General features: G+C 43.1%; 1 pseudogene; it reads right to left on the reverse strand.

Annotated features, from left to right (window-relative positions):
* Positions 1-480: 480 nt before the first annotated feature.
* On the reverse strand, positions 481-3,913 carry LOC117477414 (annotated as a pseudogene).
* Positions 3,914-27,821: the final 23,908 nt, after the last annotated feature.

Below are 27,821 nucleotides of genomic sequence, written 5' to 3' on the forward strand. Positions count from 1 at the left end.
GAAGTGGGTGCGAATTCGGAGCATCGCAGGAAGCCGAAGAATGCTAGCAGGAACATGCATTCTAGCGTAAGGTCGACCATTGGTGATAAGTATCCTGAGCGTAGGGAACGGATGCAGAGGCTGAGAAGGTCGGAAGTGAGTGGCAGTCGTTTTGCTGTGAGGGAGGGTTCCTGCTTACTTAAGCCTTTGATAAGCATTGTGACGTGGAAGGACATGGTTGGCCGCTGGCTATTTTAATGAAGAAGTTAATTCCGGCCAAGTATGTCTGAATGGTGGATGTCCGGCACTTACTGATGGAATGAGCGTGAGTAATGAAATTGCAGACGGATATGACGTCCAGAGTGGGGAATGGTAGCTGGTATGCGCCGTGATATGCCTTAAAGCAATTCTAGCCGGTGAGATAGGCTGACAAGGTGCTTGGGGCAAGGCTGTTGAGGATGGCTTCCCGTGAAGCATGTGAGAGTAGTTCCAGTTGTGGGTTTAGTTGAATGTGGTGGCTGAAAACGGTGGGACTAGTATGGGATGGAGATCCGCCTCTGGGGCCAAGTTTCTGAATTTCTGAAATTGGAAACGAGACAAAGAGTCAGCGATGCCATTCTCATGACCTGGTATGTGTGCTGCTTTGAGGGTGAACTGGTGTTGGGCAGAGATTAAGGTGAGTCTGCGGAGGAACTGTATGATGGCTAGGGAGCGCGATCGGCCTTTGTTAAGGATCTCTACGACTGCGCTGTTATCGGTGTGGATGAGTATGGCTTTCCTAGACCATTCGTGCCCCCAAAGAATGGCAGCTATGATGATGGGATATAGTTCGTGAAGTGCGGATGAAGGAGAAAGCGTCTGTGAATTGAGAGCTGTGAACTCTGGGGGCCAGGTGGATGAGAACCATCTCCCTGCATAGTAGCCGCCGAAGCCTATGGAGGGGGCTGCGTCAGTGAAAAGTTGGATATCCTCGGGTTTGGTAATGAAGTCATCATAAAAGAAAGAGATGCCGTTCCACGAGGACAAGAAATCCTGCCAAAGGTGCATTTCCATTTTGCATGCGTCGTCGAGAACTAGTCGATCGTGGATGGAGGGAACTGACGCCGCTCTGTTCAGCAGGTTGGACAAGAAGGGTTTAGCTTGAGGTATTATGCGGATGGCATAATTTAGGTGGCCGAGGAGGGCTAACAGCTGCCGTTTCGTGCATCTGTCTGCCTGTAAGTAGTTTGACAAGAGGAGAGTGATGCGCTGTAATTTCTATGAGGGTAGAGAAGCCTGGAAAGGCATTGAGTCCAGGGTGATGCCTAGAAACTCAATGGAGGTTTTAGGCCCCAAGGTTTTCTCTTCAGACAGAGGGATGCCAAGGTCTGAAAATGTTTGTATGAGTGTGCTCAGCCCGTGGCAGGGGGTGAGGATGGTGGAGTGACGATGAGAAAGTCGTCAAGAAGATGGAGCACATAGGGGAGTCTGTGGTTGTTTGTCAAGATCCAGCACAGAGCTTCTGAAAGGGAATCAAAGATTTTGGGACTGCTTCTCAGCCGAATGTGAGGCGTACTGAGAAGTAATAGGCTCCCTTCCAGTACACTCCGAAGAAACGCCAGAAATCTGGGTGAATAGGCAAGATCTTGAATGCACTGGTGATGTCTGCCTTAGAGAGCCATGCTCCGCGGCCTGCTGAGTGGATGAGGGTGATGGCGTGGTCGATGTTTGCGTATTGCATCGAAAAGTCTGGGCTTGGAATGACGCTGTTAATGCTCGGGATGGCTGAGCCGTGTGGAGAAGACAGGTCTATTATGAGCCTCTTTTTCCCGGAGTATTTCCGAGTAGCTATGCCTATTGGACTGATGCAGAACACTGGAAAGGGGGGACTATCGAATGGGCCTATCATGGGCAGATGTGAGATGTGTCAGGCAGTATTGCTATGCCTGGGTGGAAACCGTGGGAGAAGCCATTGGTGAGAAAGTAAACAAACTGTTTATCTGGATGATTTACTAAGGCGGTAGCTAAGTTACTTACCTTGACGGGTGTGCTGAGGTGCCGTGCTAGTCAATCTGCTGGTGTAGTTGGGTTGTGAGGGCAGGTGCTCCTGGCATGAGCGCCGCCGCAGAAAGAGCAGATGTGCATGAGGCGGCAGCTAGAAAGAGAGCATTGAAATTGTTACACACCATCCTGCCTCCCTGGTAGAGGATTGGCCTTCCGCGTCTGTGGACGCCCTTTGAAACGGGGGAATTGGCTGATGAACGTTTGTTTGCGGGCCTAGGGATGATGGGAGGTGGGGGTGCGGCAGGTGATAGGCGGTTGAAGGTTGAGGCGTTGCCTCTTGATGGAAAGGGGAGTGAGCGGGGTGGCTCGGGTGGTGGGGCGCTGACTGACCATGCTGAGGCCGGGTGGGAGGGGGCTCCGCATAATTGGCAAGAGAGGGATGCGCGTGCTGCAAATATGCGGCAGTAAAGCTCGGAGTCCAGAGCGCCCCAGTATGTTCCCTGGTTGAACTTCTTGATGCGGCTTGGCTAGCGAAGTGGACGTGGTAGGTGTAAAAACCTGAGCCTCCGAAGCGTAAGGCCATGTCCAGCTCTATGAGGAGGTACTCGTCTAACTCGGTTCTGCGTGTGGGATAGACTGAGCAGATGACGTTGCGGTAAAGGGAAAAAGCTAGGGCGAACTCTGCGGGGGTTAAGTCCTTAGACCTCAGAGGTGATGGATTTCGCAGCTGGACTAAACCGAAGTTGGTCTGCATTTCCATGGGCTGGCTAGTGTCGATGATTGATGGCTGTAGTAGCTGAGTTAAGTCTACATAGTTACCTAGGAGAATCTGATGGCGCAAGACGGGGGACACGGGGGAAGGGCGATGGGTGGTATTGCTGTGGCTAGAGTGTAGCTGGTTGCACAGGGAGGAAAAACATTTGGGAGTTGGGGAAGGGATGGGGTAGGGATGGGGGGAGGGGGAGGGGGAAAGGATAGACCAGTTGGAAAAGAAGGTACTGGGTAAGAGTTGGCTAATGGATTAGCATGTAGCATGGCCCCTTGGGTTACTGGGTGAGGCGCTGTTGCTACGGGGTTAGCTGCTAAAGGAGGAAGGTAAGCAGAAGCTGGGTTGCTGTGGACTGCTGAAGGTAGAGAAGAAGAAGGGATGGAGGGATGAAGGGATGTATGTGCAAGGGGATTTTGTGAAGCCTGTGAGCACAGGGATGAGAGAAAGGTTGACATGAGCTGCGACATGTCAGACACAGAGAGAGCAGGCACAGAGGGCAATACGACCTGGCCCCCACCAGGGGGTGCTGGTGAGTCGGGCTGTGTCCGTGGAGGAGGACGAAGGCCTGTGACGTCACGACCCGTGGTGCGCGCGCGCCGCGCGGTGGTTGGCTCTGGAGCAGGAAGAGCTGTGTGTCTCGTTGTTCTTGCCGTTGTGCTGCTGTAGGCTTTGTAGAGGTTGAGCAGTCTAGCCTTGTTGTCATTTCGGTGAAAGTGGATGCCGTTTTCTTTCAGGAAACGTTGGAGTTGAATGACTGTCCACCTCCTGAGTTCGGGCTCCATTTAGGAGCGCGGCTCCATCCGAGAGGCGTGTCGAGTGCGCCGCTGCGAGTGGCCGGGGGCTGCGAATGGCCGGGGGCTGCGAATGGCCGGGGGCTGCGAATGAGGCAGGCTGCCGGTGGTGGGGAGATTGGAGCTGGCTGTGCCTGTTGTGGCCCCGGTTGTTTGCCCTCGCTGGCGGAGTAGACAAAGCCTGGGACCTGTCTGGAGTTGGAGGTATCTCGTTGGGGGAGCTTGAGTGGGAGCGGTGGCGGCTGGTGTGTGGGACACTGATTGCCGAGCGCACGCGGCTCCGTTCGGATGCTTGGCTTAGATCCGACTGCTGAACTGCGGATGGCGGGTAGCCGATGTCGAAGAGATCTTCATCTGACTCCAGCGAGTTGATCAGCAGTTCGGGATCCATGGTGAGTTGAATGTTCTCGTGGTAGCGTTTAGCTTGTTTGAACCGTGACAACGCGCGGCATGAATCACGGTCTGCCTGTCAGTCTTTCAAAGGATGGAGACAAGCAGTGGCCGGAAGTTTTGCCGGATATAAATAGGGGTGGCCGTGGTTCGAGGCGGAGTTTTAGGCGTGGCCATGCTCCTGAACCTATGTTAACAATTTAAACTCATAAAAAATAAAGGGCGGTGAACCGAGCCGGCCGTCAACGGCCCGCTGACGACCGGCCGTTCTGTGATTCTCCAGAACACACAGATGGCCAGTCCGCCCCTGGGTGGAGGTGAAGGGAATGAGCACTTTTACAGCCTCTTTGGCGAGGTGGGGGAACTCGTTCTCCACAGACAGCCAAAGGTGTGCAAGTTACACTTTACTCGTCTTTTTCTCGTTATTTGTTCTCACGCTGCGCTTCCCCTGAAGCTCTCTGGCGCCCCCCCAGGGAGATGCGCTGCTTTAGGGTATTACCACTGAATTAAAATAAAGGCAAAATCTGCTGTAAGTCAGCGTTGAGCTACTGGGTCTTGTTGGAAATCAATAATGAAGCTAAACAAGCAGCAAAGTGTAAATAACAACAATCTTTCCTTTGCTGTGCCATTTAGTAAGGAGCAAGCAGCTGCTGAATAATGCTAACTCTGACAATGATTTATGTTCCCACTGTGGGGGTTGGCATGTTCTCCTCTGTGTGTGTGCCGTGTGTGTGTGTGTGTGTGTGTGTGTGTGTGTGTGTGTGTGTGTGTGTGTGTGTGTGTGTGTGTGTGTGTGTGTGTGTGTGTGTGTGTGTGTGTGTGTGAGGAAATGAGTTGACCTGCTGCGTTTCAACGCGCTCTGACAGAATGCTTTGTCAGATGTCTGGCAAGAGTCGGCAAATCGGTTCTCCTGTCCATCCTCTGGCCTAGCTACGGTGAAGACACACACACACACACACACACACACACACACACACACACACACACACACACACACACACCACACACCACCCATACCCATACACAGACAAACAGACACACACACACAGGGCCAGGGGCAACACCCAGATTCTGATTGGTCAGTTCAGCTCTGTGAGGGAGAGCCTTAGGGGGCGTTCTCCTGCAATGTTTTTAGCAACGTCTCGAAGACGTGAGGTGCATCAGTCAGGTATTTAGGCCTACTGTTAACATATTGTCCGTGGGAACTCAGTCAGTGTGTGTTTTGCTAGAGAAAAATACATTTTTCTGTTTCTGCTTTGTTCTGCTTTGTGTCTGTGTTTTTGTTGGTGCGAGTGTGCCTTTGCTTGTGTGTGAGAACACCGGCACTCGAGACACAAAAGTAGTGGATATGATTGTGGGACATTTTATAAGCGGTGCTCATTAATTAATTAATAAAGCAGAAACACTGGACAGATCTTAAAATCAGGATAACGATAGATCCGTATGATAAACAACCTCTCCATATTTTGCCTTAGACTAATATTTAGTCACGGCGATCTCTCAAAGCTGTGATCCGAAGAGGGTTACTTCCTCTTTCTATCCATCAATAATGTCACTCTGTTATCACAATGCCATTCTTATCCAAGCACCTTTCAAATTGCAGCTTAATAAAATGTTTTAAAGAGGATCTATATTCGTGTCTGCAGTCCTAAGGCAACTTTCTAATTTTAAGAAAGTCTTCAATGTTCTTACCTAATTTGATATACAGTCATATGATCATAATTACAAAAATACTTTTGTTATATATTTGTGTAAATATGGTCATTTGACTGTATTTTAAAACACAGTGTATTTAATCTCTTAAAGAAACTATTTGGGCCGGGTGGCGCTCTATAGCTTAGGGCCAATAGGAGACCTCGATGCATTCTTTCCCCTCCTCCTCATTAGCATTCTATGCAACTAGTGTGACTAGTGCACATTTGGGATCCACTAGTACTACTAGTGAACATTTTAAGCCTCACTAGTTCACTAGTTGAATTTAAATGTATCCCACTAGTTAACTAGTAAAGGGCAAAGGGTTCACTAGTTAACGTGTGGACATTTTGAGCCCCACTAGTTAACTAGTAAGGTCAAAAGAGGCGTCAACTAGTTAACTAGTGAACCTTTTGCCTTTACTAGTTAACTAGTGAGTGATTCTGGGTGCTACTAGTTAACTAGTGCAGACAAATGTATGCCACTAGTTAACTAGTTCTGCTTCTTTTTTGTAACTAGTTAACATGTCAGAGCTTTTGCAGCGCACTAGTTAACTTGTAAGACTTTTAGCGTCACTAGTACGGTCAGAGGGTCACTAGTTCATTAAAAAGCTTAGAAGTTGGGACTTTGGTGCTACAAGTGCTGCTCCTGGCGTCACTAGTAAGGCTTATGTGGTAACTAGTCGGACAAAAGTGCCACTAGTTGCTGAAAAAGAGTGACTAGTGTAATGTTTTATTTAACTAGTAAAGCAGAGTGCCAAACTAGTTTGACCATATATCTAACAAGTGAAATCAAAGAGCCAACTAGTGTAGGCAGCTGTCGTCTATGGCAAGCCATTTGAGTATTTATTCCAAAGTCTTACAAGTTAACTAGTGCACTGCAAAAGCTCTGACATGTTAACTAGTTACAAAAAAGAAGTAGAACTAGTTAACTAGTGGCATACATTTTTCTGCACTAGTTAACTAGTAGCACCCAGAATCACTCACTAGTTAACTAGTAAAGTCAAAAGAGGTGTCAACTAGTTAACTAGTGAAACTTTGCCTTTACTAGTTAACTAGTGAGTGATTCTGGGTGCTACTAGTTCATTAGTGCAGACAAATGTATGCCACTACAGTGGGTTAGTGCATTGGTGATCGGATCAGAGGATCACAGGTTCAAACCCCACTGCAGTCAGCATGTCGTTGTGCCCCTGGGCAAGACACTTCACCCCAAATTGCTCCTGTGGGGATTGCCCACAGTATTGAGTATGTAAGTCGCTTTGGATAAAAGCGTCTAACAAGTAAAGTGTGTGTGTGTGTGTGTGTGTGTGTGTGTGTGTGTGTGTGTGTGTGTGTGTGTGTGTGTGTGTGTGTGTGTGTGTGTGTGTGTGTGTGTGTGTGTGTGTGTGTGTGTGTGTGTGTGTGTGTGTGTGTGTGTGTGTGTGTGTGTGTTCAGCTGTGGGATCAAGGAACAGAAGGAAAGAAGCATATAGAGACTGAAAGAAGGTAGAGAATCACACACACACACACACACACACACACACACACACACACACACACACACACACACATACACACACACACACACACAGCAATAACAGATCAGGAGCTCCCCCTGACAAACCCCAGCAGGCAGACTGCACACATTACAGCAGCAGCATATCAATATACTCACAATTACACACAGCACAGTCTGGATCAGATGCATACAAAAACAAAGACTGTAGTATCTAAGGAATCTTGTCTCATGATTGGTCTCTGGACCCCCTTTTAAAGTCTTGGTCTTACTCTGTCTTATCTCGGTTTAAGACGAAGAGTTGTATAACTAAATTGCCTGTGCATTGTCTTATTTATTTGTTAACATCATCACTTGATTGAATGTCAAGCAATCTGCTTCAAATGCAACCAATAACTCGACTCCTAAATCATGGAAAAGTAGTGTCGAACAAAGATAGTTATGTTGATTTCATCTGCATAGGGTTTGTTTGTATTTGTTTGCTTATAGAAAACAAAGGAAATCCCTACACCTCTGTAAAGCCTTCTGATTATTTTATCAAGACATTTCTCATAATTTGCTTATACATACACACATTCTCTGAAGACTAAATGGGATTGCAGTAAATTCTTGCCATACAGAGCCAGCTGTGTCCTCGCACAGAACTGCATTACTAATGTTTTGGGAAAAAAAGAATCCCTAACTCTGATTTTGACGCCACAGATACCACAGTGAATAGATTGGCAGACGTTGACCTGTTCAATGGGTGGAACTCAGTCTGAAACTATACAGTATGTTTTGGATTGTCAAGAGTACAGTACATTTTACGTGCATCATGGGAGTTTGTCACTGTTGTCAGCTTGCCCCAGTGAGGATTCCTTCATTGTTTCTAGTTCTGTATGTTTTTACCAGTAGCAACATTTTACGCAAAGGTCAAATAATTTACAAAAAAGGGTTAAGGACCAGTTGAAAAAAACTAAATAAGCATTTTTCAAATAATAAATCAATGTTTCCCAAACGCTTTTGGCTCACCTTGTTCCTCTTAAGATCCAGACATCTGATGACTAAGACCATCCTTCATCTGGTTAAAATATATAGGTTAAAATGACCAAGTTCATAGTAAATATATGTTCAAAACTGTTTTCAGACATTTTAATTCATAAATGTTACTCACTATATACCTTTAATAACCGGAATAACAAGCTCATTGTCTTGGAAAAACACATTCCCTGTAAGGAACTACAATGACCCGAGAATTGTTTTACTTTACATTACATTACATTCCATGTTACTTGTTAGACGCTTTTATCCAAAGCGACTTAGATACTCAATACTGTGGGCAATCCCCATAGGAGCAATTTGGGGTGAAGTGTCTTGCCCAGGGACACAACGACATGCTGACTGCAGTGGGGTTTGAACCTGTGATCCTCTGATCCCCCTGATCCGATCACCAATGCACTCACCAACGCACTAATATACTTGAAATACATTTCTTTCCCAAGTTTTCCACAGAACATACTGACACAAGCATTTGTGATCATATTAAAGAAAGTCATTATCAGTCTCAGGAGAATCAAAGTTTCTTCTATATGGCCCCGTGCTGCCTGCTGCGCTGTAGATCCCCTGATCTGTCCTCTAAGAAATCCCTGCTGCTGATTCTGTCCGACTTCACACTGAGACCTTATGTTTCCCACTTCCACTGCAGCTGCAGAGAGGAAAACTTGCCCTTCACTTTCTCCAAACTCTGCAGTGGAAAACACAGCAGCATCCCACCCTCCTCCTGCCAGCCTTCTGTCTCAGCTCGCTCTCAACAGAAAGGGGGGAGCACGAGGCTCCTTCACTCATGAATAGTTGGATATAGGCAGAAGGTCCTGAATCTCACTTCAGAAGAGTCCGTTCAACTTGGCTTCCTTTTTGTTTAAAGGTCCCCTATTATGCAAAATGCACTCTTTGATGTATTTTATACATAAATATGTCTCCCGGTTGTGTAAAGAAACTCACAAAGTGTCAGAAAATGAAACCCTCTCTTTTCCTCCTTACCCACATCTCTAAAAACGGGGGTACAATGGAGCTGATCCAGATTTGCTGCGGTCGTGACGTAATATCGGAAATGTGCGCTGGCTTAACGCCCACAGCCCTATCAGAAACGTTGCTGTATCAGAAACAATGCGCTACGTGTTTTGGACGTAATATGGTCTGTGTTCACATTAGCAAGCATCGCTAACACTCAGAGCTAACTTGTACTGGAGAGAGTATGTGTAAAAAAGCGGGAAATAAAAAGGAACTCGCCTTGTGGTAAACCTTCGAGAGAAAAAGCATTTGAGCTCAATACTGTTTCAGAAATAATCCTTGATATGGTTTGAAACATAATATTGCATTTAATCACGGCAGCGTTTAGCTGAGTATCTGCCGGTAGAATTCTCCTGTATGAGCTCTCCTCTTTTCTTTCTTTTTTTTAAAGCTACGGACCCAGAATCAGCACTTCTCTAACAGGGCTGACATATATGAGGTATGAGGCTAGAATGGGTTTATCTTTTTGGTATTTTGAGCAAAACACTTCCTAGACATGTTTTTTTATATATCTGAGACCGATAATTTATGCCTAAAAATAGTATAATAGGAGACCTTTAAATATGCCAGAATAGTGAAGCTGTAACCGAGACGAGAGTCTGTATCCTTGACCTATGTAGAGAAGAGCAGACACCAGGCTTTGAGTGCTGAGGTTTAGACGTCCAGGATCATCAGAGGAGATTCACTGATAGCTCTACTTGAAGCTCCTGGCAGTCCGCAGGAGAACTACTTCTAGATCCCCTAAGCAGATGTCTGCACAGCATGGAGTTCTTTGAGGTGAATCGAAAAGCTGACACCCTGGACTCGAGGGCCACAAGTCGCTGCCTGCTGCATGTACAGACTGAACAAAGATCCATTTGAAAGGAAGGGGCAACCATTGCAAATGTCAAAAGAAATGTATCCTTCATCGTTTGATGTGTTCATTTGGTTAAAGGAAACTATGATGAAATATGTTTGTCAGCATTCTTTTCTCCAATAACAAAATGTCAACTTATTGTGTTGATGTTAAAATACTATATCTTTGGCAAAAAAACAGACAAGTATGAAATGTGATTTTTCTTTTTTAAAGTCACACATTCTTTCTTTCTTTTTGTCACCGTCAAGCTCTCGTTGTCACTTTCTTCGCACTATGAAAACTTTACTGTAAAAGGTCCTCAGTCCTAAAAAATGTGCTACTAAGAATAAAGTTAGCAGATTAGATCGGGTTAGGGATTTAAATTGTATTTTTTTTTTATGGGTGACTGACCCCCACATCTGTAATGACTATAAGTCAGGGGTAGCAAAGCTGCATTCTTAATAATGTCTTTCTCTTCAGATAGTGATAAGATAGAATCAGGTGAAAGAAGTCTGACTAACATGGCAAAAATGATTGGTTTTGGCTCGAGTAGATTGACTGTAATGTTCAATTCAATATTATCTGAAAATGTTTCACTATAGGTGAACAAACTATCATATGCACACATAGAGTGGTTGAAGCAGTAAGCAACTACTGTCCTTCACCGCAATTATAGAAACTACTACATAATGCCTCTCCTCCTCCAGCACAAGCGTAACAAGGCCTCAGTATGGGCCCAGTTAACAAAAGCATGGAGCCACTTTATACTATATACCTACAGGTTGGGCCTGCATAGGACTGAGTCATCATCAGGGACATGGGAGGCTGTAATTATCCCCACTCCTCCCTCCCTCACTGTCTGCTGTTCTGTGCTAAAGAGTAAGAATCCTGCTCCAGTGTATATCTGCCTCAACAGCTGCCCCCCCCACCCCCACCTGCACAGGCCTGCTCGGACCCCCTGAGGGAGAGACAGAGAGAAGTAGAGATGTCGGAGGTCTGCAGGAGATGAGGATGGAGGGAGGGAGGAAGAGAGAGCCTATGATTGCCAACCAGCATGTAGCCGGTAATTACAATGTTGTGTTCCCTCACTCACTCGCTCTTTCTCTCCATCTTTCTCTCCCTTTCCCTCAGCCATTCACACCTTCCTGTCTTACATGCCTATGTGCTCAAGGTTAATGGGGAGTTGAGGGCGAGTGCTAAATAAAGACACACAAACACATGACATACAGGGACCAGACTGTTCTGTGAGCTGGGGAAGTGCTCACAGTGTTACACTATTACTCATAATCACTGTGGCAGTTTGTTCATGCACATAAGTTATGTCAAAATGAGAATAAAGTTGCGTAATTTAAGAAATAATAGTTTCTCTTTTTGGGTAGATTTGATGGGCCTTAACTTTGTGAGCCTTCAACATATTAGCTAAATGAATCAATAGTTTTGTATCAACAATAAATAGATGTAATGTCATGAGTTTTGCCCAAGCTCCTTAGCTCTTTAGAGCATTTTAGTATCCTTCAGCTCTATTTGTGTTTTACTGCTCACAGCTTTACTGTCCTGGTTCCCCCTCTCAGCTCTCATTAACCTTGTTTTCAACAGCAGCTTCTTTTCAGGGTAAAGCTCTACACTACCTGCCCCAAACCAAATCAAAGAGTGACAAGGATAGAGGTTAGTTAGAGAGCTAAACTTAGAGCATTTAGCAGCTCGAGCCAGACATTTCCCTGTGGAGATCAAAACAAAGCTAAAGCTAAAACGGTTAGACAATCCAAGAGGCGGCCAAAAACACAGCTTCAAATGAATGTTATTGTTGCACTTGGTTCAAAATGAGTGCTATAAATCCACACATTTGAAAGGTTTTACGTTAAAGGTATAGTCCATGGAGTTGCGAGCCTTTGTTAGTGCTTTGCTATGTTTCTTGGTGCATTAACGCCAACAACTGTCAATCCAAACAATGACGGAAAACTAACTGCATGACAGTTATTGCAACACACATGGTCACGCTAAAAGAAGGCCAGAAAAATACAAAAGTTAAACTCTAAAAGACTAAACCTAATCGTTTATTAAGTTCACATGACTAATACTGTTTCCTATTTACACATCCAGCAGACACAGAGTCACATTTATTTGGAGTCATTGTTCTGGCCATCCGACAAAGTTAAGTTTAATAATTATAGGGGCCCTATTCTGCTCATTTTCCGGTTCATATTAGTATTTTGTGTCTCTACTGTGACCTGTTTCAATGCTTTTGTGTTCAAAAAGCTCTTTCTTTTTCTCATACTGCAGCACCTCTTTTCACCCTCAGTCTGTTGTGATTGGTCAAACGCTAAGAGACGTGTCGGAAATGTCCCACCTGCTCTGTTGTGATTGGTCAGCTGCATATACTGTAGATCACGTACAATGTGTTGGGGCGCTCGCCAATAGAAGTGCAAGTGTTACATAGTGATGTCATTATGTTATGGAAGTAAACAAAGGAGTCCAATGGAGGAGTTTCAGGCAGGCGGGGGGGGGAGTATGTGGGAATGCCTTTGCAGACATTTACATGCACAAAAACCCACACTACAGGAAAAGGGAAACCCAAAAAAGGCATAATATAGCGCCTTAAATGAATTTTATCTTTGCATTAGTCTCTACACAAATTATTTTCAAATGTTTTAATACATTTCAGGTCTTTAAGATGCTTTTTGCTCCATTTCATAAACTGTACCACTCTTCAGTGCTGAGAACATAGCATATAGTGGCTTTATACATGTATTTTGTATCGCTTGTTTCTCTGCAGCTGGAGTACAGAATGTGTGGGATGTTAAAGAAGATTATAAAACGGACAAGTCAAATCAAGCAATCTGATTCAAATCAATCAAATCAAATCAAGTTTTATTTATAAAGCACATTTAAAAGCGATTTTTGGTTGAGCCAAAGTGCTGTAGATGTAATAAAAACACATTACTACAATCACAATAAAAGACAATAAATTACAACAGATACTGTATATATAAAAAAAATAAATAAAACACAAGGAAAAGTCAGGAGTCGTACTCCGCTCTAACTAGAAGGCCAGAGAGAAGAAGTGTGTTTTTAGTGTAGATTTAAAAACCCCTAGGGTCTGGGCCGACCTCACATGGAGGGGCAGAGTGTTCCAGAGCCTGGGGCCAGCTGCTGCGAAGGCTCGGTGCCCTCTGGTTTTAAGCCTGGTCTTGGGCACTACCAGCAACAGCTGGTCAGCAGACCTTAAAGCTCTGGCTGGGGTGTTGCGCTGGAGGAGTTCGGCTATATAGGCCGGAGCCAGCCCATTTAGTGCTTTAAAAACAAATAAAAGGATTTTAAAATCAATTCTGAACCGAACTAGAAGCCAGTGTAATGAGGCCAGAATAGGGGTGATGTGGTCACGCTTTTTATGGCCAGTGAGAAGACGTGCAGCTGCGTTCTGAACTAGCTGCAGGCGTCTAATTGAGGCCTGGTCCATACCCACATACAGAGCGTTGCAATAGTCCAGTCTTGAGGTAACAAAGGCGTTAATAACCCTTTCTAAGTCTTTAAAAGATAAATACGACTTGGTTTTGGCCAATAGTCTTATTTAAAAAAAGCAGGATTTGACTACAGTGCTGACCTGCTTGTCGAATTTAAAAGTGCTAGTGAAGGTCACTCCAAGGTTCATGACCGAGGGGAGGATGTTTTTTTTTAGAGAGCCCAGAATATCAACCGGAGAGGCTGGAGGTTGGGGTCCAAAAAAGATGACCTCAGTCTTGCTCTCGTTGAGGTTGAGAACGTTTTTGCTCAGCCAGGATTTTATCTCTGCTAAGCAGTCCATCAACTGCTGTAGTGAGTGTTTGACATTTGCTTTGAGAGGCAGATATATCTGTACATCGTCGGCGTAGCAGTGGAAGGGAATATTATGTTTTGTGAGAATTGAACCTAGGGGCAGTATGTACAGTAGAAAAAGGATGGGGCCCAGAATCGAGCCTTGGGGAACCCCACAGGTAAGAGGGGCTTTGGCAAAGGAGAAGGCACCTAGCTGTACCGAGAAGCTACGGTCTGTCAGGTAGGACCTGAACCATGCAAGGGCAGAGCCTGTGATGCCAGCGGACTGTTCAAGCCGTGACAACAGGATGCTATGGTCCACAGTGTCAAAGGCAGCTGTCAGGTCTAACAGCACCAAGACAACTGGGCTACCTGAGTCGGCGGCTCGGAGCAGATCATTAAAAACTCTTAAAAGGGCTGTTTCAGTGCTGTGCATGGGTTTGAAGCCAGACTGAAACTTTTCATGGATTCCATGCATGGTTAAAAAAGACTGCAGCTGGGCGTAGACTACTCGCTCCAGGGCTTTTGATAAAAAAGGTAGCTGGGAGATGGGCCTAAAATCTGCGAGAATGGAGGGGTCGAGATTTTTCTTTTTAAGTAGTGGCTTAACCACGGCATGTTTGAAGGCAGCTGGGACACATCCTGAGCTAAGAGAGGTGTTTAAAAGTAATAAAATACTTGCTCCAACTGAATCAAAAACATCTCTGAGAAGGCGAGAGGGAATGCTGTCTGAGGTGCAGTTTGTCGGCCGCAGGTGCTTGACTACATCCGAGAGAGAAGAGAGGGATACAGCCTCAAAGTGGTCGAGGACAGCAGGGCACAGAAAAGGAGCAGGATCTGGGGTAGCACTAGTGTGGGCTAGCCTAAGAGCAGATACTTTTTCAATAAAGAAATTAAGAAACTTATCACAGAGAGTAGTCGATGGGACAATAGAAGAAACATCACAGGGATTAATGATCGAGTTGAGGACATTAAATAGAACCTGAGGTTTATGGCTGTTTTTGGAGATGAACAGAGAAATGTGCTCTGTTTTGGCTGCTTTGACTGCCGTCTGGTAGTCAGAAAGGCAAGCACGAAGGATTTCTAGGGAGACATGGAGTTTATCCTTTTTCCATTTTCTCTCTGCACGTCTGCAAGCGCGTCTGAGAGCACGAGTACAGTCATTGAGCCACGGCTCTGATAGAACTTTGGTGCGTCTAAGCGTAAAAGGAGCAACAGAATCCAGTATTAGTGTGCATGTCGAGTCAAACATGGAGATAAGCTCATCAGCATTAAAAGCACAGTTCACATCTAATTTACAGATCGGAGAAGCATTAAAAACATCAGAGAACTGTGAGGCAGTCAAGGGGTTAATCGAACGCAGACGACGCGCAGGGGCACGTGATTCGACTACTGCGGAAGGGATGGAGGTTGTAAACAGAACCGGTAAATGGTCTGAGATACGCGTTGCTGCACAGATTTCATCCACAGATACAGACAGTCCAAACGATAATACTAAGTCCAAAGTGTGTCCTTTTTCGTGTGTTGGGCCAGCCACGGACTGAACGAGACCAAAAGAATCAAGGAGATTTAAAAAGTCCCTAACCAGAGGTTTGGACTCGCAACACACATGGACATTGAAGTCTCCGGAGATCAAAACACGATCATATTTCACCATGATCCCGGACAGAAAGTCAGAAAAGTCATTTATGAAATCCTTATTGCACTTTGGCGGACGATACACGACTGCGCAGAGTATAGGCGAGGCCGGGTTCAGTTCAAAAAGCTGCAACTCAAAGCTAGCATAGGTAGTTACAGGGTGAAGCAATCGGCATTGGAGGCTAGCTCTAAACACTGATGCTATGCCCCCACCATGGCCGGTGGCACGGGGGGAGCTGAAGAATGTACAGTCAGGAGGAAGAAGTTCAGAGAACGGTGTATACTCGCCAGCGTGGACCCAGGTCTCGGTCAGGAACATAAAATCCAGTTCACGAGAGGTGAAGAAGTCGTTTAGCAGGAACGTTTTGTTTGCTATCGACCTAGCATTTAGCAAAGCCATGCAAAGTTTCCGCTCCGGGCTTGCCGAAGGTGAAGTGCGTCTCAGCTGACGAAGATGTGCGTGTTGAACGCCGCGCGGGCCGGGAGCAGTCAAGTCGGGCAGGAGGAGCTGCCAGCGGGCCCAGCAGAGTCCGCAGCTCCGGAAAAACAGGGCGAATCCACCGATCCCTCACATGGCGTGCAGTGGGAGGGCCATGACATCCGAGGCGTGGATAAGTCCCAGGAGAAGCCGTCAGGTATGCCTTAAGATGGACCAGTGCACCACCACACTTTCCCCGTCGTCTAAAGCGCTTTCGGCGAGGCAGGATGCAGGGCAACCGGCGCAGGTAGGTGGGAATATTCGACAGTAGAGGGGGGGGGACGATTTATGGTTGCCAGATGTAGGTTTGGGCAGCAATATCAACTCCAGTGAGGGTCTGAGGTGGAGGAGAGCTTGGCGATCGTAAACGAGCAGAGCAGAGACATTCTGACAAACATAAAACAAAAACAGGATAGCTAAAGGCAGAGAGCTGAGGGAGCGGCGAGCCGACACAGGCGCCATCTTGAATCACGTCAGAATGATTGGTTCTTAGCCATGATATACTGAGCGTATACCACGGGTAGAATTGTAGTTACTTTTCACAACAAGTCAGTATCCCCTCCGCGTCTGAGAAAAACTGTATACAGTTGGGCTGAAACTGGGACAAGAAAACAGCGGAGAAGTAACGGGGCAGAAACCCTCCTTTTTACGCAGCGGTCCAGACATAGACATCAAACGGCAAAAACATATTCAGTGTGCAGTTCCTTTGGCATTAGGGCAGGGATATCTAGATACTGTCCAAGGTTTGACATAATGAATTGTGCTACTTTTAAAGCAAGCAACGATGTTTTCAAATCTGTAATCAAAAAGGTCCGCAAAAACGCTATCGACCAATCAGATTGCTTGATTTGACTTGTCCGTCTTATAAATATATTTACATTTCTTCCGTTACGAAACAAACTTACAAAGCATAAGATGGAAACATTTAAGGTTAACTTCGACCTCCGGGGGGGTCTTACTATGGAGGAGTGGATTGAGGAGTGCCTATCTCCAGAGAGAAAAGCACCTAAACGACGACATGCAGAGCTACGTGAAGAGCAGGTAGACCAACTGGAAAAGTACCACCATTCAAAAGCTTTCTGATGCGGGTCTTGAAACAAAGCAGAGAAATTATGACCGTTAGTGGCCACAGGTGCGAAAGCTCTCTCCAGAGCTACTGGAAGCCGAATCTCGGGGACCGGAGGGGGACCGGAGGGGCAGGGGGACCGGAGGGGTTGAACCACGCCCCTTAGCTGTGATATAATGAGCATATACCACGGCCTGTCGTGAGCTATTGCTTAAGTAGAGAGCTACAAGGGAGCGAGCCTTGAATTTATATCCATTGTCAATATAGGACATTTTGAATTGCTACAAAATATTATGTCATAAAAACCTATTTTTTTAAACTTAAACACATTTTCACCCATCGGAAATAAAATGCCTTAATATTTCAGTTGTTATTATGAAATAAAGGAGTTAACCTATTTCATAGAATGGACATCTATTTTTAGGAAGTTTTTTTGGCCATTGGAAATGTATCTTGTAATCTTCTGAAATAATTGTATAAAAACATTTAACATAGTGTCATTTCATTTTGAATAAAAAATGCACCTCTTGCATTTTGCAATAACCACTGCAATATGTAATTCATTTCAAATTTCAAATGTTATACATTTCACAAGTTTTAAAATGCTATTGCATTAAGGCAGGTTAATATAAAATGTGGATGTGAATGCATAATTGGAAAAGTGGAAATGTATAACATAGTGTCTAGTTATTACATAACGCAGTGTCATTACAGTAATGTGTTGTTACAGAGCTTGTAGATCAATGATTCTTTTTTTGTGTCATGTGTATTATTGTTCTACGACAAAGCCTGTCAAACTAATCTGGTAGTATTTGCAAGTACATGGCCAAATGTAAGCGTGTGTGTGTGTGTGTGTGTGTGTGTGTGTGTGTGTGTGTGTGTGTGTGTGTGTGTGTGTGTGTGTGTGTGTGTGTGTGTGTGTGTGTGTGTGTGTGTGTGTGTGTGTGTGTGTGTGTGTGTTGTCCCCCCAGTCATAATATTCATTATTTATTTGAGTGGTTAAAGTAGGACAGCCTGGCCTTCAAAGCTACCTCACTGAGGAGCCCTGATATCTTCTCAAGTCTTGCTCTCCGCTCTCACCCCAACCCTGTCCTCCTCCCTCCTTCCACCACCTCACACCAGTCTGTTATTTTTGTCTCCTTCTCTAATTTTCTCAGCCTCCTCTCCCCTGCTGTCTTGCGTCATTTCTTGCTTCCCCCTTCTCATCTTTCTTCTCTCGCTCCCACTGTCTTGCTCATTGCCTTATCTTTCTGCTTTGCTTGATTCATCTCTCTCTCTGCACTGTTCTCTCCATCTCCATCACACACACACACACACACACACACACACACACACACACACACACACACACACACACACACACACACACACACACACACCAGTGCACAGACCGCTCTACGTGAGTGTGTCCTCTCCTCCCTCCTCTCTCTCCTCCCACTCGTTCACCCCAATCTCCATCTCTCCCCTGCCCCTCACTCATTTTTATTACTGTCACAGGAGCCTTTCTCTCACTCTCTCGCTGCCTCTTTCTCTCCCCTCTCCCTGTGTCTCTGTGTTTATGAGCAGAGCTATATTGAGAGCGTCTGGCTGGCAGACACAGAGGAGAAGAGGGGGCGAGAGTGCATGATGAGGCTAGAGGAGAGAGGGAGCCAATCTGAGGCAATAAACACACCAAATAGGACAAATAGGCAAATAGCAGGTTTCAGACTTGCACGGATTCTTACAAAAACTGACAACATGGCGGGAAAATAAGTCATCCAAGTGGTGAAAAGTTATGAACTTATGTAGGCACATGTGCATGTAAATGGTCTGCAAAGGCTAAAATCCCAAATTCCTTCCAGAGGGAGTTTCTCTCCCACTGCCCCCCTGACTGAAACGCCTCCATTGGACTCCTTTGTTTACTTCAGTAACATAGTGACATCACTACGTAACCCTTGCACTGCTGTTGGCTAACACTCCAACACATTGTACCTGATAGGCTAAGGGACGGGGCATCTCTAACAGGTTGAACAATCATTGCAGCACAGGCAGTATGAGAAAAATAAAGCACATTATAAACATTAAAGCAGGTAAACATGTCACAGTAGAGGCACAACACAGAAATATAAACCTAAAAATGAGCATAATAGGGCCCCTTTAATGATGGAATTGAGGAATGCTTTAAGTGACCATGATCAATATTCCTATTTTACATTAACAATGCATCACCTACACAGGTCGCACCAATCATGTTCTGTTTTCTTCCAGTCGCTGCTAAATGGTTCTGAAATTCTCCCAAAAAACATCCATCATAGTTTACACAACTTTGACCCATCACAGAAAGCCAAAGTCACAATGTCAGAATCAGGTTAACCTCAATCCATTTTCTCAGCAATCTGCCTCTCTGAAGTGTGTTCCTGGGGATTCATTTCTATATCCACCATCCATTGCTATTAGACAGGTAGACCTTGGTTATTGTTTAACAACAAAATAATCCATCCAGATCTTTACCAATTCACCACCACCACCACTGCTAAACTCTGTAAGAGGATATTTTCCTGTACAGCTCGTTGCATGACAAGGCCATCTTAGCCTCTCTTTCAATTAACTCTCTTCTGATTCAAATGAAGGAACTTGTCATACCAATACAGTCTCACTCCCTGAACGTCCAGGAGCGACGCTTGGTCAGGGTCCTATGGCGTGCAGTTGTGACGCGCCGAGTCTCCTTCAGCTTCATAAACGGACGCAAAGAGCTTTCAACTGATTGCAATGTATTCCCATCGGCCGCGGTATTTGACGCTCAGGGAAGCACCGCATCGGTCCATAAAGCCGAACCATTTATTACAATGCATTCATGTGATGACTTTCAAAGAGTAAAGCAAGCACTGCTGAATAAAGTATGATTTGATCTTTTACGAAACGTTTTTTTTCATATGGAATGCAGTTGGAGGTCAACCAATCACAGAGCTTGAGGACTAATCACGGGGTTTGTGAAGCAAAGCACATGGTGTAGTCCCAAACGATAGCTGAGGATTCTGGGTAGTGTAGTGTCTTCTGCCATCCTAAACTCCGAAAACATATTTGTTTCTCCGAATCGAAGGGCAAAAATACAAAAGCATTATACACAATTTAAACCAATCAATGTTGTGTAATTAACAAGGATAATCTGGTGTTTTTGAGTTGATGAGTAGTGCAGATATCACTGTAAAATCAATCGACAGTAAAGAGAATACTTACTTCCGGGTGTAAAATCCTCCGTTATCCAATGGGAATGGACGCTCACATTGCCTTTAACTGCCGCCGACATGGACCGATGCGGTGCTTCCCTAAGCGTCAAATACCGCCGCCGATGGGAATACATTGCAATCAGTTGAAAGCTCTTTGCGTCCGTTTATGAAGCTGAAGGAGACTCGGCGCGTCACAACTGCACGCCATAGGACCCTGACCAAGCGTCGCTCCTGGACGTTCAGGGAGTGAGACTGTGTTGGTCATAGAGAGCAACGGTCAGGCAGTTGAGTTGCTCAAGAGATCATTTTCTGAACAAAGGATAAATTGTCTCAGAACCAAAGAAGACGTAGTAAAATACACAGCCTAATTTGAACTCAAGATTTTGTATATTCAAATTTGTACCTCAAATGGTTAAGCTTATTATGGAACATCACAGTCTCTCTCATTGTATCTGACGCCATTGCACAGAAGCATAACCGGATGAAAGAGCGCACGACCCGGAGCCCTATACGACGGAAAATCATCTGATGAGTCATCCAGTTTTTTTCCCCTTGCATCCAGATGGGTTTATATTTGGAGAAGCTCCCAGCCCTTAGCATCTATTAAAGTTGGAGGTGGGTGTGTAATGACAGCAGCTACAGTGAATCATTAGCTTAGAAGTTTGTTGTCTATGATGATTAACAGAGCCACACTTCCCCATAGGCAGAGTAGATGCCATGACTAGAGGCCTTGTTACAAAAGCTGGCTACATCCTAGGGTGCAACTGCATCTCTGTTTTGATCTTCCTATTATTGTTAAGTTCTCCCAAGGTCTCAAGAACGGAGATACAATATAGATGACTCCAAAAAGGTGGCAAGAACAAGGCAAGCCCAAGACCAGAGGAATATAAATCAATCACTATAAATGTCTTGGCTCATGATTTACATGTATGGCTGTAAATGATTTAAAGCTCACCTATTATGGTATATTTCAACAATATATTATAGGGCCATATCTATACAAAACATGTCTCTGAAGTGTTTTGCTCAAAATACCAAACAGATCACCCATTGTAGCCATACCTCATACCCCTCTATTCCAGCCCTGTTACTAAAGTGCTGATTCTGGGTCCGTAGCTTTAAATGTAACCGAGCTGTTGCTGGCCACGCCCCTTTGCATGCAGGCACTGAGCTCTGTGAAGAGAAGGCTGTCTACCTGCAGAAACTCAGCTAAACGCTGCCATGATTAAACGCCATATTATGTTCCAAACCACATCAACCACATTATTTCTGAACAGTGGCGAGCCGTGACTTTTATACCTATACCAACTTTTGAAGGTTCGACTGAAGCGTCAGCCAATCAAATCATATGCCAGTACAAGCTCTAGCCCATCAAACCGCGTGCTTGTGTGTCCGGGGCGGGAGATTCATGTGATTGGTTGTTGGTCGAGTTTCAGACACGCCCGCCGGCAAGCTTCAACGCACGCCGCCGTGTGGACGCTGCGTAACTCGCAGAGATGGCTAAAGGAGCTTCTTTCATGTAACCCTTCACATTCCAACAGAAACTGAATAGGCATATTTATTTCTTTGGAAATGTTATTTTAAATACAATTAAATCAAGTTATTTTGGTAAAACTAATGAAAAATATAACTAAAGAAATATTTTTAAAAATAAACATTTTTTTATGTTTTTAAATAATTATTTTGTAGAATATCTTAGGCCCTCAGAGACGGCTCGCCACTGTTTCTGAAACAGTATGGAGCTCAAACAGTATGGAGCTCAAACGTTTCTCTCTCTTGCGGGTTTACTGTACCCCCGTTTTTAGAGATGTGGGTAAGGAGGAAAAGAGAGTGGGTTGTATTTTTGGACATTTTGTGAGTCTCCTTACCCACCCGGGGCACATATTTATGTATAAAAGACATCAATAAGTGCATTTTGCATAATAAGTGACCTTTAAGTAACACATAATAAGCCTTAAATAAAATACAAATAGATATGCAACACATACTGTGTTACAGTAGAAAATGTAATTCTAGGAATGGCAACATCAGTTGGTCCATTACTTTGGTCTAGAAAATGGGTCAGAAGTGTGTCGTTCCCAAATATCCTAATGATTTTGCTGATTGACTTCATTTCCATCAATAGCCACCATTGGGTTGACATATTTAGTTCAGAGTCTCATTGGATGGATTGGCATACAACTTATCACAGACATGTGTCCCAGCTACAGGATAAGAAGTCATAACTCCAGTGATCGGTTTCATCTAGTAGAGGGACTGATGAAAATGAAATAGAGGGACTGATGAAAATGAAATTATTGACACAGTTAAAAAACTAAAGAGTAAAAGGTCTACAGACTGTCATGATATTGACATGTATACAGTTAAAAACATTATTGAATGTATAGCCAAACCACTAACTCACATCTGTAATCAGTCAATGCAAACCGGTGTATTTCCAAATAAAATGAAAACTGCTAAAGTCATACCGATACATAAATCTGGAGATAAACATGTACTGTCAAACTATAGACCAATTTCATTGCTCCCACAGTTTTCTAAAATACTGGAAAAAATCTACTATGTAAGACTAAATGACTTCTTCACCAAACATAACATACTCTATGAACAACAATATGGTTTCAGAGCAAACAGAACCACATCATTTGCAGTTATAGAATTTATGGAACACATTACTAAGGCAATAGAAAGGAATGAATATGCAATAGGGATATTTCTGGACCTTAAAAAAGCATTTGACACGGTTGACCATGAACTATTATTAAAAAAACTACAGAGATATGGCATTAGAGGTGTTGCACTATCATGGCTATCCAGCTACCTACATAACAGGAATCAGTACGTTGAAATACAAAGTCATACATCACAACTACTACAGGTTACATGCGGGGTGCCTCAAGGCTCTGTCTTGGGGCCATTATTATTTATTCTGTATATTAACAACATATGTGAAGTATCAAAAACTGTTAAAACCATTCTTTTTGCAGATGACACAAGTCTACTCTGCTGTGGGGACAATCTAGAACAGCTATTGGTCACAATGGAAAAGGAACTGAGCAGGATGAAGATCTGGTTTGACCAAAATAAATTAACATTGAACGCAAGCAAAACCAAACTCATAATATTTGGGAATCGGTCGACCAATACAGAGAAGAAACTCACTATAAATGGCGTCCAACTAGAAAGAGTAACGGAAATAAAATTCCTTGGAATAATCATAGACAATAAATTAAGTTGGAAACCACATATAAGCTATATCAAAGCCAAAATATCCAAATCAATAGCAATTCTAAATAAAGCCAAATACCTAGTTAATCAAGCTTCCTTGTTTATGCTGTACTGCTCCTTCATACTTCCATACATGATGTATTGTGTGGAGGTTTGGGGGAACACATACAAAACAAATACACATCCTATCTTCATCCTGCAAAAAAGAGCAATACGAGTTATACACAAAACTTCGTACAGAGAACCAACAAATACATTATTTATCAAACTAAAAACACTAAAACTACAAGACCTGGTTGACTATAAAACCATTCAAATTATGTACAAGGCCGCAAATCATCATTTGCCTCATGGTGTCCAGGGACTTTTTACACGGAGAGAAGGCATGCACATGTTGAGAGGAAACTGCATTTTCAAAAAACCACCCGTACGTACAAATGCCAAACTTCATTGCATCTCATCAAAAGGTGTTAGTCTGTGGAATAAATGTAGTGATGCACTGAAAAATTGTACAACTTTATATAAAATGAAAGTATTATTCAAGAGCCAAACCATTAGTGGTTATGAACAGTACCTGTAAAAATTCTTTTTGTTATTTCCTGTAATTGTAAAAGTAATTACTTCCTGATTGTTTTTGTAAAAAAGTATCAAGACAAACATGTCGCTGATGACGATGACCTAATTACTTCATTTATACTGCAAGGAAAATGTACGCTAGAAGGGGTAGGACCAGAAAAGTTTTTTAAGCTTCTTCTTGCCCCTGTTGAACACGACAGAGACTAATTTAAGATTTATTGTTGTTGTTTCTTTTTATTTATTTTTTTTTTTGCATTATCATTATTATTTATTTTATTGTACTTTGGTATAATTATTATTATTATGAGTGAGAAGGAAGAAAAGGAAGAAGCAATATATATTATTATTAGTATTGATGTATGTTTTGTTTCTGACATGTTCAATAAATTGACATAAAAAATACTATGATCTGATTAGAATTTGTAAAAAAATGTTCCCTCATTTCTGCCACTTCAATAATAATTCAATCCAATAAGCAAACCGTCAAAATATAACATCACAAGAAACCTGTACTGTAGCTAGGGGGCCGTGCTATATCTATGTCCTATGAGGATATTTTTTTTTGGATACTTTTTGATGATGGTTTGAGAACATCTATATCTTAAGTTATCAGGGACAGAAGCTGATCAAACATGAGGGGCAGTTTGGCATGCAGCTACTCACAGACATCCTTTGTCTGCAGGGAATCGACTGAGAAAACCTGTTTTTAGAAATGTTCATCACCTAGTCTGTCTGTTTTGCAGAAGAGGAGACCTCTGAGTATAATTCAGCTCCTGGCAAAAGCATCCTAATGCTAAACAATAAAGGAATCCTGACTTGGTGCAATGGACGCTACCTCAGTGTATTTTTGTTGTTTTGATTGAGAGACCACTAGTGGCAGAAAATTACATATTGTTTCTTCAACATAACGTTTTTAACATATAAAGCCTATGCGTAACTATCGGTAACTATGCAATCTATGTAATATTCTTGATAATAAAATGGAAGCATTGTAATATTCTTGATAATGAAACATGCTATTGGTAAATCTGTGTCCAATATAAAATGGAAGCATGGGTAACACGTTTTGAGTCTAGACTCAAGAGATGCCCTCTCACACCAGCTGGTTGTATGATCACACAGAGCAGACGGACTCCTTTAACGGCCTCTACAGACAGCAGATCTAAACACCTTGCACCCTTTAGAGGAAGCATAAATCCACTTCCTTAATCCTTCAAAGAGCTGAATACTTTTTTTGTACTAAGAACAGTCCAAAATCCATCACAAAGTAATATGACAGCATTACCAAAAACAGTAAAAGCAGATGTTAAACTACTACTTTATTTAGATGTTATGTTTTTAACGTAGCCTACAGAATAAAATGGGTTATTTTATGAAGGAATCTCACCACCCTACTGCTACACATCTCACAGTCTGCATCATCTTTTAAACAATTCCTCTCGTTCTTTTTTAATTCGGAACAATGAAAGTTCAATTCCCCAGCTTTGCCCATACTCAGGCGGTAATCATTGTTTTCATCAGGACCAGTCTGACCAGGCCTTGAGATTAAATAATGGAGCAAATAAATCAGCTCAATAATTAGACAAACAGTGCAAAAAGGATTGGTTCTCCAGTCCTCCCTGCAACAAACAGTCTCTTTTTCGGTGTGACCCAAAATCACTTAAAATGTTAACATTTGACTATTATTCTTGACTTAATTAAAGCCCATTACATTAAATGTAAATACAATGCAGTTGTATAAATTCCAAAGGTTTAAAATAAAATAGGTGTTGTAGTGCCTGTCAAACCATGAGTTTCAACAAAACATAGTTAATAAAGCTTATTTCAATGGGGGTGCATTCATCTGATCTGATCTGAATCAATTAATGGAAGCAGATCCTTTTTACATAGGATTTCTTTTATTCAAATCAACTATTTAGTAATGACAGCTGTGATCAATTAATTTTTCAATCATCTAACATAAAGGATGAACTCTAAAACTCTATTGTGTAGTTTTGGTTAATACATGGAGGGATGTCGTTTCATTCTGATAACCAGTCATTCTTACCTATCACTATAAATATAGTTAGGTTCACCTTTCACTCAGACTCAAATTGTATCAGTTTTCAGCCATCCTTAATAAGAAAACAAAGTTATAACGTTACAAGAACATTTAGCTTTTTTGAATGCTGCTTTAGTATGACATATAGTCTGTACATAACGAGTGGAGGTAGTCACCATGACGTCGCCCATTGGTTTGTGGACTGCGGTATTTAAGAATTTGGCTTCTTGGCCATCTCATCTTGTTTTTTGGTTGTAGCATCTGGCTTGTTTACATGTAGAAACAGAAGTGACACAAGAAGGTGAAGATAAGTACAATCTGATGCTTCACTTACATTTGTAGGCGACGATATTAGAATGAACTTTTGTTAACTGAAAATAGACTGAAAATAGGTTTTGAGTTCTAAGAAAAAAACATGGTCAACACTCAAACTGGACAAGACCTTGGTAGCAATTTATGAATAACTTATCAAAGAAAAAGCTCTAAAGCACACACTGCTTTGTCTAGTACAAATGCTTTATAAAATACAAATATTAAAAGGATAGTTTGAGGAGCTTCTAAAATATGTTTAAACCTATAAGGCTGACTTATTGGAAAGTGAATGATCAGAAAACCATTCATATTGATGTATTAAAAGTTGTTCTGTTGCAGTGAACCGTCTTGTGTTTTCTCATCAACAGTGCAGCCTCAGTAGACCTCCCACAGAGCCCTGCAGAGTCAACCAAAGTTTCTGAGAGACTTACCCCCCCCCCCCCCCCCCCCCCGTGCCCTATCCCATCATGGGAGGTTTTGATTCACAGGACTGACAACCTTATTATGCGGCACACTTATTATTGATATTACGCCGCAGAGGCGCGGTTGCCATGGTCACCGAGCGAGAGACATTTCATTTTCTCTCCTCCATCATCATTATCTATGGGGCCATCTGTTGTGGAAAATGAATTCAGCCTCATTTGCATGACTGATAAGCACATTCTTTATCTGTCCCACAGAAGGTCATATGCCATGGATTTGGGGACTAGAGAAAGAGAGTGAGGGGGTGAAATGATGCGTGGTCTTACCTCTATCAATGAGGTAAACGGGGTGTGTGTGAGTCGGAGCTTAGATGTGTGCATGTGTCTGCATAATGCATGGACATGTAATGTTTATGTATGCCCTCTTGTTTATACCCATGCCATGCCTTTGTTCTCATGTGGAGGCTTCTGAATTTGCATAAGCACGTGCCTGCGAGTGAGAGTGTGTATGTACCCACCATCATGACTACATGCAGTCATTTAGTAAATGCCTATATTTTTGCAACAATGTGTGTGAGTGACTGTGTGGTCTTAAAAGATTGGGGAAATGTGTGGTATTTTGAGTTTTAGACCTCAAAGCAAGGGTACTTTCATCATGTCTGACTTGCTCAAGTGTTCATCTTTGGGTTTTGGTTTAGTGCCCAGAATACAGTAAAAATTAAAGCTGCACTCAATCATTTTGTATAGCTACTTGGAGTAGCTGAATACACAGAATCTGACAAAGGATCTTATTATGAAGTTAATATCGCAAATTATTTAGCAAACAAATGTGTATTTGTGCATCCAGCCTTCACGGTCCTCTTTTTTTCTTACATGTCTGTGGGTAAGATTTAAAACACTAAACTTGTACATTTCTGTGATATATAAATGATATGTCATGTTTTGTCAAATGTATTATTTGTGGAATTACATTTTCTGAAATGTTAGAACTACTTCTGGTCCAGGAATTCTTTATTTATTATTTTTCAATTGTTTTACTGCACAAATATCTCACTTGAAATTAACATTAATTTGTGTGAA

Source organism: Trematomus bernacchii, unplaced genomic scaffold (assembly GCF_902827165.1).
Source record: "Trematomus bernacchii unplaced genomic scaffold, fTreBer1.1, whole genome shotgun sequence".
In the NCBI taxonomy this organism is placed as follows: Eukaryota; Metazoa; Chordata; class Actinopteri; order Perciformes; family Nototheniidae; genus Trematomus; species Trematomus bernacchii.